Genomic DNA, 14,250 nt, shown 5'->3' on the forward strand with positions numbered 1-14,250 from the left:
TACCATGAGTGGGGAGTATCTACATAAATTATTTGGAATTCTTCTATATAGATTTGTTTTTTCTTTCTATTTATTTACTAATTCATTTATATGAGTATGAACTCATGGATGTTCATTTTATACTCTAAGTTATTCTCCAATGCTTCTGTAGCTCTTGTCTTCTCAGATCAGATTGTTCCAGTTTTGGATGTTAGGAGCTATTTCAGTTGTGCTCCTATGTCCCTTTGTCATGCCCCCATCATATTGTTTATGTGTGTGTTTATGTGTGTGTGTGTGCATGTGTGTGCACATGAGCATGCAGTGAACGCTTCCTTACTTTTTGGCACAATAAGATGTGCCTTCTTGCACAGAGAAATATAATCCCGTTTCAGTCCTAGAATTAGCCCTTTCTCCAAAAAGCCCTAGCTCCTTTTATTGGAGAAGTTATTAGAAACCAAGATCTGGCACTGGGTTTGCTGGTTGCTACTGGGTGTTGTTGCTTCTAGGCTCTTTCAAGTGACAGAGCAAGGAATCCTTGTGTATAGAAACACATATAAATATTCAGCATGAATGTATCTATATCTCTATTAAGCTAAATTAAATATAGATATGATTGGTATCTATAAGTTAAAGTTCACACAGATGTCTCTGATTCCAGTCCATTAATACACGGACTGTTCTAGACTCATCCCCTTGTTTATTTGTAACTTCCTAATCCTACAGTGATGAATGTGACTTCCATCAGGAACCATCCATTTACTTAATTATGCACTTCCAATATACATATATAGCAGTTTCAGAATTTTTAATTCATGCTCCCATGAAAAATAACTTTATTAAACAGGTATAGATTTTTGCCTCTAGTCTTGTAGATTTCTCCCATTTCAAACTTCTTAGGTCAACACATTTTTCCCCTACCTTTCACTAAGGTTGTTTGATACATTTATAACATACATAAGTACTTTTAAAAAATATTCTGCATTCTGGCCAGGCGCAGTGGCTCAAGCCTGTAATCCCAGCACTTTGGGAGGCTGAGGCGGGTGGATCACGAGGTCAGGAGATCGAGACTATCCTGGCTAACATGGTGAAACCCCCTCTCTACTAAAAATACAAAAAAACTAGCCGGGCGTGGTGGCGGGCACCTGTAGTCTCAGCTACTTGGGAGGCTGAGGCAGGAGAATGGCGTGAACCCGGGAGGCGGAGCTTGCAGTGAGCCGAGATCACGCCACTGCACTCCAGCCTGGGAGACACAGCGAGACTCCGTCTCAAAAAAAAAAAAAAAAAAAAAAAAAAAAAAAAAAAAAAAAATATTCTGCATTCTATCCTAGGTTGCCTTAACCACCTAATTTTTTTTAGTTTCCCAATACATTAAGGTTCACTCTTTGTATTATAAAGTTCTATGCGTGTTGACATATACATAGTGTCATAAATCTGCCAGTATGATGTCTTACAGATTCATTTTACTGCCCCCAGCGTAGTGGCTTAATACAACACAGATATATTGTATTATAGTTCTGCAGGTCAGAAGTCTAAGCTGGATCTCACTGGGTAAACATTAAGAAGTCAGCAGGGCTGTTTTCCTTCTGGAGTCTCTAGGGGAGAATCAATTTTCTTACCTTTCCCTGCTTCTAAAGACTGCTCATATTCCTAAGCTCAAGGACCCCTTCTTCCATCTTCAAGGCCAGAAATGTCATGTGCAGTCTTCCTCAGGCTGCATCTCTCTGGGTCTCCCTCTCTTACACAACTTCCACTATTAATGTTTATTACACTGGGCCCACCCAGATAATACAGTATAATATCCTTTGCTAATCACTAATCATGCCATATGATTAGAAACTTAGCATGCCATCTGTAACTATAATTGCCATTTGCTGTATAGCCTAACATATCCACTGGTTCTGGGAATTAGCACATGGACATTTTTAGAGGCCATTGTTTTACCTACCACTGCATTTAATTGTTGCAGTACCATTTGCTAGGTCATTTGTTGATAACGATGTCTTTTCTTCATTGAATTGCTTTTGTCAAAAAGCAGTTTGTGCCATTGTCAAAAAGAGTTTACTATGTTTGCATAGACCCACTGTGGTTTTTATTTACATTTTCCTGAAACCTACAATGTTAAAGCATTTTTTCATATACGATTCTGATAACTTCTGTGTGAGATGTCTATTTCTTTTGTGGGAAGTTTTTTTCTCGTTTTTCCCCTTATTGTTGCTTCTCTTTTTCTTACTGGTTTATAGCTTTGCATTGATTCTGTATCCAAGTCTTTTGTTAGGTATGCATATAAAATATTTTCTCCTAGTCTATGGTTTACCCTTTCACTTTCTTAATAATGTCTTTGGATAAGCAAAAATTTTGATTTTGATGAAGTCCCAGTGGCTATTTTTGTTTTCTGAATGATTACTATTTGTATGTGTGTGTTTATGTCCTGTTTTAGAAATCCTTGTCTCCCTTGAGGACCTTAAGATATTTTTCTATTTTCTTCTAGAGCAGCACTGTCTAATAGAAGTATAATGTGAGCCACAAAAATGAGCCACAGATGTAATTTTGAATTTTCTAGTAGTCACTGTAAACAAAAGTAAAAAGAAACAGACAAATTAATTGTAATACTTTATTTTGTTTAACCTAAGATATCAAAATTTTGTAATTTCGAAATCTAGTCAATACAGATATAACTAATGAGTTAGTTTTCTTTTTGGTGTGTATACTAATCACGTTTTTTTTTAAAAAAAATCAGTGTATATTTTAGACCCACAACACATCTCAATTTAGACTAACCACATTTGACATGTTCAATAACTACATGAGTTTAGTGGCTACAATATTAAGATAGCATAGTTTCAGAAGCTTGCTTGTTTTAGTTTTTAAATTAAGGTCTATTACCCATCTTTAAATAGGTTTTGTGTAAGCTATGAGGGAGAGGTCAAAACTTATTGTTTAATACAAATACCTGGTTGCTCCAACACCAGGTATAGAAAGACTTCCCTTTCTTCATTAGCTCCTTTCTTGAAAAGCTAGTAGTTGTATATGCCATATTCTCTATTCTGCTCCATTGGTCAATTTCTCTGTTCTTATGCCAGTATCAGATCATCCTTAATTACTGAAGATTAAAGTAGATCTCAAAATCTGGTAGTGTGATCCTCCAATTTTGTTCCTCTTCAAATGTGCCTTGGCTGGCGTGTGTCTTCCGCATTTTTGTACATACTTTGGAATAAACTTCACAATTTTTACTAAAGCCTTTTCAGATTTTGACTGATAGGGAACATTGTTCTTTGAACACTGGTATCAGCAATTTATTATTACCTCCAATAGTTAAAAGACATGTAGTTACAGAAATTGAAGTCTTTCTGTACAATTGATGATAACCAACTATTTTCTTTTGACCTGTAATGACAGATGGGAGAACAGAGATGATCATTGCCAAATAAGCAAGAGTGAGGATGAAGAAAGCAAAGAAAAGCTAATATGTACTAGGTTACATAGAACGTTCAAAATAGTCTTTGAAGAGACTCACGTCATCAAAAAACTCATGATAAATAATAAATTACAACAAATATTTCTTCACATATACATGGGTGTGTGGAGGTTGTGTGTATGTGTGTGTGCTATGGTTCGAATGTTTTTGTCCCCTTAAAAATTCATGTGTTTGAAATTTAACCTCTCATGTTCAGTGCCGGGGCGTGGGCCCTTGGGTGTTTAGGTCACGAGGGCTGTGTTCTTATGAATGTATTAATGCTGTTATTAAAAGGGTTTGCAGGTGTAGATTTGGTCTCTCTTGCTGTCCTACCACATGCAGACATAACAAGAAGATGTCACCAGATGCTGGCATCTTGATCTTGAACTTTTTAGCTTTCAGGACTATAAGAAATACATTGTGTTCTTTATATATTACTCAGTCTCAGATATTCTACAGCACAAGATGAACAAAGGCCACATAGCTTCTAAAAATATTGATTTGTTTCTATTACCATGTCCTCTAAATTTTTAGAGGTGGAAACATTATGCCAAAGGAGATTATATAATTGTCACAGAAAATATGTTAAAAAACAAAATAGTTTCTATGGGTTAATAAATTATTGCAGTGAAATCTAGTTTATTCTCCATTATGTCAAATTACACTGACATTCCTTTATATTTGCAGAAGAATGATAATTCAAGAATATAATACTGATCTTAAGAGACTAAATAATTCTTTCATGTATATATTCATTTGTTCAACACTTATTAAATGTCTCCTAAGGGTCAGGTGCTTCACTTGGTTGGTTTTTTTTTTTTCTGAGAAATTGGACATCAGAGAAATATTGTTGTCATAAATATATTTGAATTTATTTTCCTTGAAAATTGATAATCTATGTATGCTGTTTATAACAACTCTCTATTACCCTGATTCCTCTAAACTCCCTGGATCAGTTTGCACACTAGAACAATCTTTCTCTCTTTGGGATGAAAGGAGGACTTGTTAGAAATTTGTAGAGGTTTTGACTCTACACTTTTAGAAGGTAAGAGTTGAAAGTGATGGTAGAGAAAATAATCCCTGTCTATTTTCTGGTTGTGGCATAGTTCCAATTCAGAAGGCTAGTCCTGAAAGCAATCATAGAAGCAAATCTGATTCTTAAACTTTTATATGCCTGAGCATCACCAGGAGATTTTTCTTAAAAAGCCCATTCTTTGTCCCACTATCAGAAATTCTGGACTCATAAGACTGGAGAGGGACCTGAGAATTTGCATCTTTAGTAAATGCTGCTTATGATTCTTTTCCTCAAATTATAAACATTATTGAGTATTGACTGTGACCAAGACAAGAAAGGAATTGAGCTTGGTCCATAGGATAATGTTCCTCTTGTTATGGAGCTTACTTCTAGGGGAGGAGATAGGACAGAGGAAAAAGGGGCATAACATTCACTGAGACCCCAAACTGCACTAGTGGCCTACGTGTTTGAAATTCTCATACACTAAGTGCTCCTAAGAAATAGTCAGCATGCAGGGATTCCTAGGACCAAGGGGCTGGGGCAGGCAGTGGCCACACTCACAGGGAAGTGAGCTCGGTAAGTCAGAGGGATTCAGAGAGTATTTTCTGTGGGAGGTGGGGTTGGAGGGGCTTCAGAAGAATTGTGGGCGTTGCAGGAGCATCACAGAAATACTGTAACAGGCCATCAAGTCAAATTTGACAGCATGATTCCATGTCCCTTCCCTTTTCCCATCACGTTCTTTCGCAGCAGTAGACCACCCAAAAACAACCTGCTGTATCCCATCACTTCTGGTGATATTTAAAGTAGTTTAAGAAATTTTGCTCTAAGTTTTGAGTCAGTAGGCAAGGGAAGTGCTTTGCTCAGGTTTACCAAGTTGCTTCTTGTAAGCTTTCTAAGGTCTTTTTTTTTTTTTTTTTTTTTTTTTTTTTTGGTTTTTCATTTGTTTTTTGTTCTAAGGGAGGGAGGAATCATAGGAAATGTTGCCGTTTTATGTCATTGGAGCCTCCAATTTAGAAACAGAATGCAAAATAGGGGAAGCGATGGGGTGTATTCACAAGAACATAAATGGCCAGTGTTCTTGCAAGCAGAAGCAGTCTTGGCCTTAGCAACATAGAACAATGAAAATGCTTTCTACTTAATATGGCCCTTGCTTGCAGAGAGACAACATGTGCTCTTGAAAATATTCCACCAACTATGAATTTCAACAATTCATAATAGGTTTATGAAATAGCCAAGCAAAGTGGAAAGCACAAAAAGTAGTAAAAATTTCTTTGACTAAATTAGTTACATCACTCTTACTTAGCCTGTAAAATTACTCTCAGGTAAGTGCATTTGTCCTGGCAGTTTATATTGAATAATAATAAATAACAGGCACCCGCAGAATACCATTTATTTCCAACTTATTTCAGGAAAACCATAATTCAGCATCCTCTAGATTAACAGGAGATTACATTTCAGCTGTGCTTAGAAAGACCACACAACAACATTTTGGAGGCTGCATAGCAAGACAAAAATGTGATCCAAGTGAAATTACCGGTATATTTTAAGATGCCCAAATCTAATCAACACATTGGAATTTTACCAAAGTTGTTAACTTTCCTGGTTATTCAATAACCCACACATTTGCCATACTTTTTCTTATGTAAACAGTAGTGAAGGACAGTTTTATGACTTTCTAGTTTCAAAACAAAATGCAATTTTCTAAGGTATTAGCAAGAGGTTAAGCTCGATGAGTTGGGATAACTCCCAATTCCTCGTACCCTCACTTGCTCAAATCTAAGGTCTACAAGCAAGAAGTTTTTCTTCTGAAGTCTTTTCAACACAGCGTGACAGTCATGAACAAACCTGCAGTCATATAAGAAGTTAATTAAGATGAGAAGTAGGCTGACAGCTTCCTGTCACATTTCCCTGTGCTCTTTGTAGATCTCAGATGACACCGAGAAGCAAGCCACGGTTCATGAAGCTGTTCTGCCCATTCCTGTCCACCCTGAGATTTTAAGTTAAATTTTATATACTATGCAGTACAGAGTGCAGCAAACTTACAGAAATGCAGAATTATTTTAGGCATTCTAGGTGGTTTTAGACCTAGAATACATCTGTAACTCAGACCTTCCATGGAACTCACTTTTCTCTGAGGTCAAGTCTGGTAATGTCCTACACGCTTAGCAACACGGTTCTGAAACAGAATTCTTCTGACGTGCTTCCCACCACAGAATTGATGTCACAATGATAGTAGATATGACAATTTGTAATCTCACTTCATTTATCTGACAGGGAAAAAAATAGTAAATACAACACCCCTCAAAATCTGATGTTCTATTTTATGTTGCACATACAAACTTTAGGGAGAAAATTCTAAACCTTTTAACTGTCTTTAATTATTTTGTTGTAGGGAGAAGAATTCAGCTCTACCTGGAATAGTTTAGATCAGATAACTTTTAAAAGTTATGTTGTTATAGGGGCTCTGGATCTTTCTCTGAGTTTAAACTCCAGCTCCACTCCTGAGTGACTTGTACATGAGGTAGAGATTTCTTCATATATAGAAGCTGAAGAACTGATTTTTCTACTGCTGTAAAAATATTTTTTTGCCATACACTAGTTTAAAAGAAGCAGCGCTTCATTTCCAACTAAAACTGTGAATACTAATGCTTACTAGATAAGATTAACTTGTCCAATCCTTACAGAGGCCATTTCTATATAATAAACAACTGAAAAATTACCTTTAAAAAATACCACGTACAGTAGCATCAGAAATACCAAATACTTAGGAATCAATTTAATGAAAGGTTATTGATTTTATAATGCCATATTAGTTAAAATACCAGTATAGATAGATATTGCCTATATTAGAAAAAAGGCATTTAAAATGATAAATATCTCTAAATACCACTTTAGCTACATCCCAGCCCTTACAAAATGCTGTGTTTTCATAATTCAATTAAAAATATTTTAAACTTTTCCCTGTGATTTTTCTCTTTGACCAATGGGTTATTAAGAAATGTGCTATTTAATTTCTAAATTTATTAAATATTTTATTATTATAGCTTTTCAGTTTAAATTTGTTGTGATTAGAGAATATATGATGTAACATTTTAGCCTGTCGTATTTGTGAAGATTTGTTTTAGTCCCAGCATATAGTTTAACTTGGTAAATTTTCCACATGTAGCTGATAAAAAATACATATATACACTCACAAGTTGGGTATAGTACTCTATAAATATCAGTTAGGTCAAATTGGTTGATGGTATTCAAATTTTCTCTGTTATTACTAATTTTTTGGTCTACATTTCTATTAATTAAAGAAACAGAGGTTTTAAAATATCTAGCTATAACTGGATTTTTCTGTGTTTCCTTTATTTCTCTCAGTTTTGATTTATATAGGTTAAAGCTCTATTTTTAGGTACATACATATTTACAATTGCTATACTTCAATAAATTGCCCTTTTCATTAAACTATTCCACTTTATCTCTGGTAAAACTGCTTGTCTTGATGTCCGGTTAGACTGCTACTAATAGGACCACTCTGTCCTATTGTGCTTAATATTTGCATGGAACAAATGTCTGTTTTTTAAGGTTTAGTCAGTTCTGTTAATACTATCCTTCTAGAGAATGACTACTCTTGCATTTTTATTCCTCCTGAAAATTTATGCTTGTAATTGTAATTATTAATATGGTTGGATTTAAGTATACCATTGAGCTATTTGTTTTCTCTATTTTTAAATCTGTTTTTATTTGTTCATTGTTATTCTTCTTTTACTTCTTTTCTTCTCTTCATTTTTTCCCTATATTATTTCCTTCAGTCTGAAGAACTTCCTTTAACATTTCTTTTAGTAAAAATCTGCTGGAAGTAAATCATCTTAAGTTTTTTTCTGCATATATATATATTGGACCTTAATTTTCAGAAGTAGTTTAATGGATATTTAATTCAGGGTAGACAACTTTTATTTTGGAGGGGGAGACACTTTAAAGATGTTACATTGACTCTTGGCCTCCGTAGCTATTCTATTTCGATATCTATGTATCTCTGTATCTATCTATCATCTTTTTTATTCCAGCTGCTTTTAATATATTCTCTTTATTCATTATTTTTGACAATTTGGCTAAGATGTACCTATTTGTTGATTTCTTTTTTCTTATTCTGCTTGGGATTTGCCATAACAATTAAGGAAGTTGGGAGTATTTCTTTTCTGCCCCATTTGCTTCTTTCTTGCAATTTAGCCACTAGTATGTTTAATTACACTAAGTCTTGTCCACTTTTTATTTTTTTTAATTCTTCAAATTAAGGACTTGCTCTTTATTTGCTTTAAAGTTTACTGATTTACTCTTTTGCCATTTTCAATCTGCTTTTAAGCTCAACTTGTAAATTTTTTAAATTTTCAATGTTTGTATTTCTCAGTTTTAGAATGTCTTTTTGATTTTTGTAGTTCATTTTTTCTTTTCTGATGGGATTCCCTATCTGTTCCCCTACTGTATTCATGTCTTCCTTTATGTCCTTGAAAGCTTCCATAATAAATGTTTTAAAATTTTTTATTGTCAAATTCTAACATTTAAGTGAGTTCCACTGACTGCTTTTTTAAAATTCTGTTTTATTATGACTGTAAGCTGAACATGTGAATGATACACTGCATGGAGTCATTTTATGTCATCCTTATTTGAAAAGTGTTTTATTTTTGTCCTGGCAAGCAATTAAATTATTGGCAGGTTTGATCCACTCTGGCTTCGTTTTTATGTATTTATTTTTTAGGAAAGTTCTGTTTTGTTTTCCCCTCCTTTATTTTTAATACATGCCCCTTCCTCCATGGACTGTTTCTCACTTCCTAGGTGTGACCTTTCTGGGGTTTAAACTGAATGCTCTAGTGTCTCAGTGAAGTTTGTCAGTTTTGGCTGTGTCGCAATTCCCAGAATTGTACAACTTACTGAATCTCCATTAAGCTCAGAGCCCTAAAGCAACCGCCTCTGCTAGACTTCAAAGAGTCTTACCCAGTACATGCACAGCCCATCCAAAGACCTTGCATCTGTCAAAATTCTCCAGAGAATCAGAACTAATAGATTATACATCTAGACCTAGATTTGTTTTAATGAATTGGCTTATATGATAATGAGACCAGCCAGTCCAAAATCTGTAGGGTAGGCTTACAGGCTAGAAAGACAAAATTTCTATGTTCCAGTGTTGAAGCAGAAATCCCTCTTCTCCAGGAAATTTCAAATTTTAGTCTTGAATCCATCAACGGATTGGATGAGGCACCTACACCAATGAGTGTAATTTTCCACGTCAAATGATTGTATCAACCCAACTTTAGGGTACTCACTCTGCACATCCTACTCATGTCCAGTATCTGTAGGGAAAAGACTTTTGGGTTTCCCTTCCGTACAAGTTCCCCATCTCCAGTATCCTGACCCTCAATTTCCTGCCACTTCGGCAGTCACATTCTCCAATACTTGCCTTCTCACCTGGGTGAGACCTCTGTGGTCTGCTTGGTTATCAGCCCCCAGCACCATGGTTGGAACGTGCCCTAGGCAGGCAATTGGAGTGAATGTGGGGATAATCTCTACTTTTCCATTCTCGGGAATTACAGACCTCTTCTGTATTTCTCAATGCCTAAAACGGTTGGGTCATATATTGTGTCCAGGTTTATGATTGTTTATCATGAAAGGTCAAGTCCTACACCAATTACTATGTAATGGTTAGAAGCTGAACTTGAAAACTGTGTAACTAGTTCTTAGTTATCTATGTCAACTGTTCTAAACCCTTTGAAATGAAGCATAAATTACACCTTAGTGGTTCTCTGTTGCATATATATTAATTAAAACAAAATTAGTAAAAAAATCAACATTTTATTTTAAGATTTCCCTTCCTATCTGATATTTTCAGTTCATTGAGAAGTGCCAATTGGTTTGGAGACATTGGCTGCTGCTATACTCTAACTCTCCCAATATAGCATAAATGCAATCCAATTGCTGAAAGTTTGAATGTTATTTAATATTACAGGTATTTATGGAAATGGTTATAGAAATAATGAATTTGAAAAATAATCAGTAACAAATATTTATACTGCACAAAACATTGTATTAGCAGCTCTGGATAATGCTATGTCTTCAAGAAGTTTACATTGTAATGGGAGAGCCAGAAAGTTAACTGTTCTATGTGCTATCCTCAATTTTACAAACATTGTACATCAAACAAACACTGTGTCCTTGTGTATTTAGAATAATCAGAATTCTTAAAGACACAATGCTTGTTTATAGGAGCAGATGGGTGTCATTTTTCAGAAATGGACAAAATTTGGACAGGTTGCATGAGTTCACATTTTAGCAAGCATTTAAGTAAAAAAGAATTGAGCAAATCAGGAAGATGATTGGTCTAAACAAGGCAAAACATATGACTATTTGGTTATCTAATGTCTTCAAATTTCTCAGCAGTTAGTCTTTCCAATCCCTCTTTGAAGGAATAACACAGTACCCATTGCATATATGTGCAGATAAGTTTTATAAAGTCAAGGTAGGACATGACTTAAATTTAAATGAAAAGTACAAAAGATGGGGTGGGGAACTAAGCTATATCTTGAGACCTAAGCAGACATGTTATTCTTACCCACAATGGACTTCATTGATTAATTTATTTGCAAATCATTATTAAGTCCTCACTATTTGCCTGAAACAGAACAAGAGATTTGTGATACAGTGGTGACAAGGCATACATGGTCAGCTGTGAAGGAGCTAGGACATCCAGGCCTAGAACTAGACCAGCCATCACCTTCATGGAGTTGAGGCAGAAACCTTCAGAACCAGACTGGCTGAATTATATCTGAGGGTCTCATAGGGATCAAAAATAGACTAATAGTTTAAGTCCAATTGTCACCTGGGTTCATCAAGCCAGAAAAGCAGAAGTTAAATGGCTAATACAAAGAGGTAAAGTATACCTGTTTTTAGAATCCTGGTATGGTATTAATAATGCATAGTTTAGGCTGGGCGTGGGGGCTTGCGCCTATAATCCCAGAATTTTGGGAGACCAAGGCAGGCCGATCACAAGGTCTGGAGATTGAGACTGTCCTGGCTAACACGGTGAAACCCTGTCTTTACTAAAAATACAAAAAATTAGCAGGGCGTGGTGGCGCCCACCTGTAGTCCCAGCTACTTGGGAGGCTGAGGCAGGAGAATCAATTGAACCTGGGAGGCGGAGGCTGCAGTGAGCCAAGATTGCACCACTGCACTCCAGTCTGGGTGACAGAGCGAGACTCTGTCTCAAAATAATAATAATAATAATAATAATAATAATAATAATGCATAGTTTACTCTCCTTTGCTGAGCTAAGCTCATGTTCTTAAAAATAGCAAGACAAAACCAATTAAGAGTAGAAGCCTATAAGGGAAAGTCTTGGTCCTATCGTTGGAAGAAATTTCAGTCCAGTAGGTAAATATAATACCTAGAACCATGATATTTAATACACCATAGTCAACAGATAGTGGTCCAGAGTCACCATTGATATTAAGGACTTGTAAACCAGAGCAGAGATATTTTCCAAAATGCGGTTGGAGATTGAAGATAAGGACTCCAAAATCCAGTGATAATCAGAGTTGTAGGCCATTAGTATGCAATGGCCTCCAACTTTGTCAAGAGGCAAACCCCAGACAAAGATGAATTTTCAGAACCAGACCTTAGGCATTCAAGCGTTGCAGCAACAGGAACAGTTGCAAAATGAATGCTCAAATGTAAGGAAAAAAAAAAGGGTGTTATAATAATTGAGATTCGTGGTGGTATCTCAGTCATAAGAATAGGCTAGAATCCCAGCTTGCAAAGCTAGGCTTTAAGGTCAAAGCTTGGTCTCTGAACTCCAAGATGGAACTGGGTAAATACCTCCAGTTGTAGGGTAGAATTTGTACTAGGGACAGGGAGCTGGTCAAGCTGGAAGATGGTGAAATTCAGAGACAAGGAACTAAGCTGGTCCTGTCAAAGTATCTTCTTCATGAATTTGGAATTGACCTTGTAAGGTAGTTATCAGATTAGTTGACCTAAACATTAATACTTTTATCAGAATATCTTTGTTTTATACCACTAATGCTTTGGTCTTTAGAGTATATTTAACAGTATAAATTTCAGCCAGTCATCTATTTGAGTGATTTTCCAGGGAAAGACTTTCAAATTTGTGATAAAATATCTACCACTGCAGATCATTAGTTTATGGCAAGCATGAAGATAAAAATTAGTTCATCATTTTTGGTTCTACTGTCTTAATGTTTACAGAGCAGATAGTAAAAATGTCCCCAAATGAGAACAAAAGTGTATTAATTGACATCAGTAACTCATACCCCTCTGCTCTACCCATTGTCATTTCTGCTTTTACCATGTCTTCTATCTCTAATTATCCTACCCCCATCTACTGATTGAGGGCTTCCTCCTTCCTGTTTTCCTTAAAACCCTATATATTTTTTATGAAGGCACTTATTATAGTTCAAAATAATAATCATTATCATTGGTGCTATGTCAAGCTTTCTTGAGAATGGAGCTCTTTGGGAGTAGAGACTTAGTCATATTCTTGCCTTTTCAGGTCCTCATACTGTGCCTGACACATTGTAACTATGCAATGAAGTTTGTTAAACACATGAATAACTGAATACATACCTATTTTTTCTTTAATTTTTCAAAAGAACTGTGGTATACTAGTTAAAGAAAAAGTAGACTATGAACTTACGTTTTCTTTGGGCATTTTATTACCCTTGACTACATTCCTTCACTCATTCTTATCACCAAGGACTCCTGAGAAAATTTTATTGCCGGAGAATGGCCGCTGACAACTTTATTCCTCCTCAACGGAAGAAAGTTCTTTAAGTCTGCAGGAATTTTACTCTGTACCTTTGATGTGAAATTTTATCATCTATTTCTGGGAAAGCTTGTTATGTTATATAAGAACATAAAGAAAGAAACAAAGAGAGGCTACTAGTCTCAACTTTTGCAATCTGCAGATTTCAGCTTCAAAGCAAAAACGACAGATTAAGTTCCCAAGTCTTGAGTTTTGCTTGGAAGAAAAACAACATTTAGAACTTATTTGCATCTCATGGCTCAGTTTTATAAATGGCAAAGCTGTAATCTTGTGCAGAGAACTCCATCTGGGCCTGGTATCTGTGCTCATGCAGTGCATCTCACTGGGGTGATGAGTTTTCTGCCTATAACTGCTTTTGAGAGATGTTACTCTGAAATGTGTTACCGCCCGCTCGCATGTGAATAAAAGACCCCAGTCAGAACCTGTGTTGTTTGGGACAACTCACCATCTTGTCATTTTAATCATTGTAATACCAATCTCTCTTCTGCATAAGGTCATAGTTCAATGAGCCACCTCTTCCTTGATGTTGGGGCTAGCTCCAGATTTGTTCCTATCTTTAGCACCTGGTAGCTGTGCTATTCTGCATCTTCTTGTATTTCATTATTGAATCCCCTTGTCCTCTAAACATAAGTGGGAGCAAAACAGATATAAGGTAACATTGACAGATGAGAAATAACGCTATCATCTCCCTCAGGAATCATTTTGCAACCTAAAAGGTTAAGATTTGAGAAACTAATCATCCCAAGTGACATCTTATGTAAAAGACACATCTAATTTTATCATGTAGTTAAATCTTTATGCAGATGATTAAATCTGTGAATTTTTCCACATAACAGACACATTATAACCAGCTTCTGCCATCCGAGTTTCTTTAAATTATGTATATTCCATATATTATGCACATCTCTGATATATATGAGATATATGTGTATATATATACCCATATAAAATTATCATGTAGGTACTGTTATTCCCTGGTACACG

At 35.7% G+C, this 14,250-nt stretch overlaps 1 long non-coding RNA gene across 6 annotated transcripts in view; it reads right to left on the reverse strand.

Annotated features, from left to right (window-relative positions):
* Positions 1-2,045: 2,045 nt before the first annotated feature.
* The window catches only part of LOC105499417 (uncharacterized), a 28,050-nt gene continuing 15,845 nt past the window's right edge, over positions 2,046-14,250 (reverse strand). For all 6 annotated transcript variants that reach the window (XR_011624982.1, XR_011624984.1, XR_011624981.1 and 3 more), the window contains 4 exons: positions 13,712-13,886; positions 6,574-6,715; positions 2,930-3,363; positions 2,046-2,545 (listed from right to left, as the gene is read on the reverse strand). This is a non-coding gene — a long non-coding RNA (uncharacterized lncRNA). The remainder of the gene's footprint in view (positions 2,546-2,929; positions 3,364-6,573; positions 6,716-13,711; positions 13,887-14,250) is intronic.

Source organism: Macaca nemestrina, chromosome 6, assembly GCF_043159975.1.
Source record: "Macaca nemestrina isolate mMacNem1 chromosome 6, mMacNem.hap1, whole genome shotgun sequence".
Taxonomy (NCBI): domain Eukaryota; kingdom Metazoa; phylum Chordata; class Mammalia; order Primates; family Cercopithecidae; genus Macaca; species Macaca nemestrina.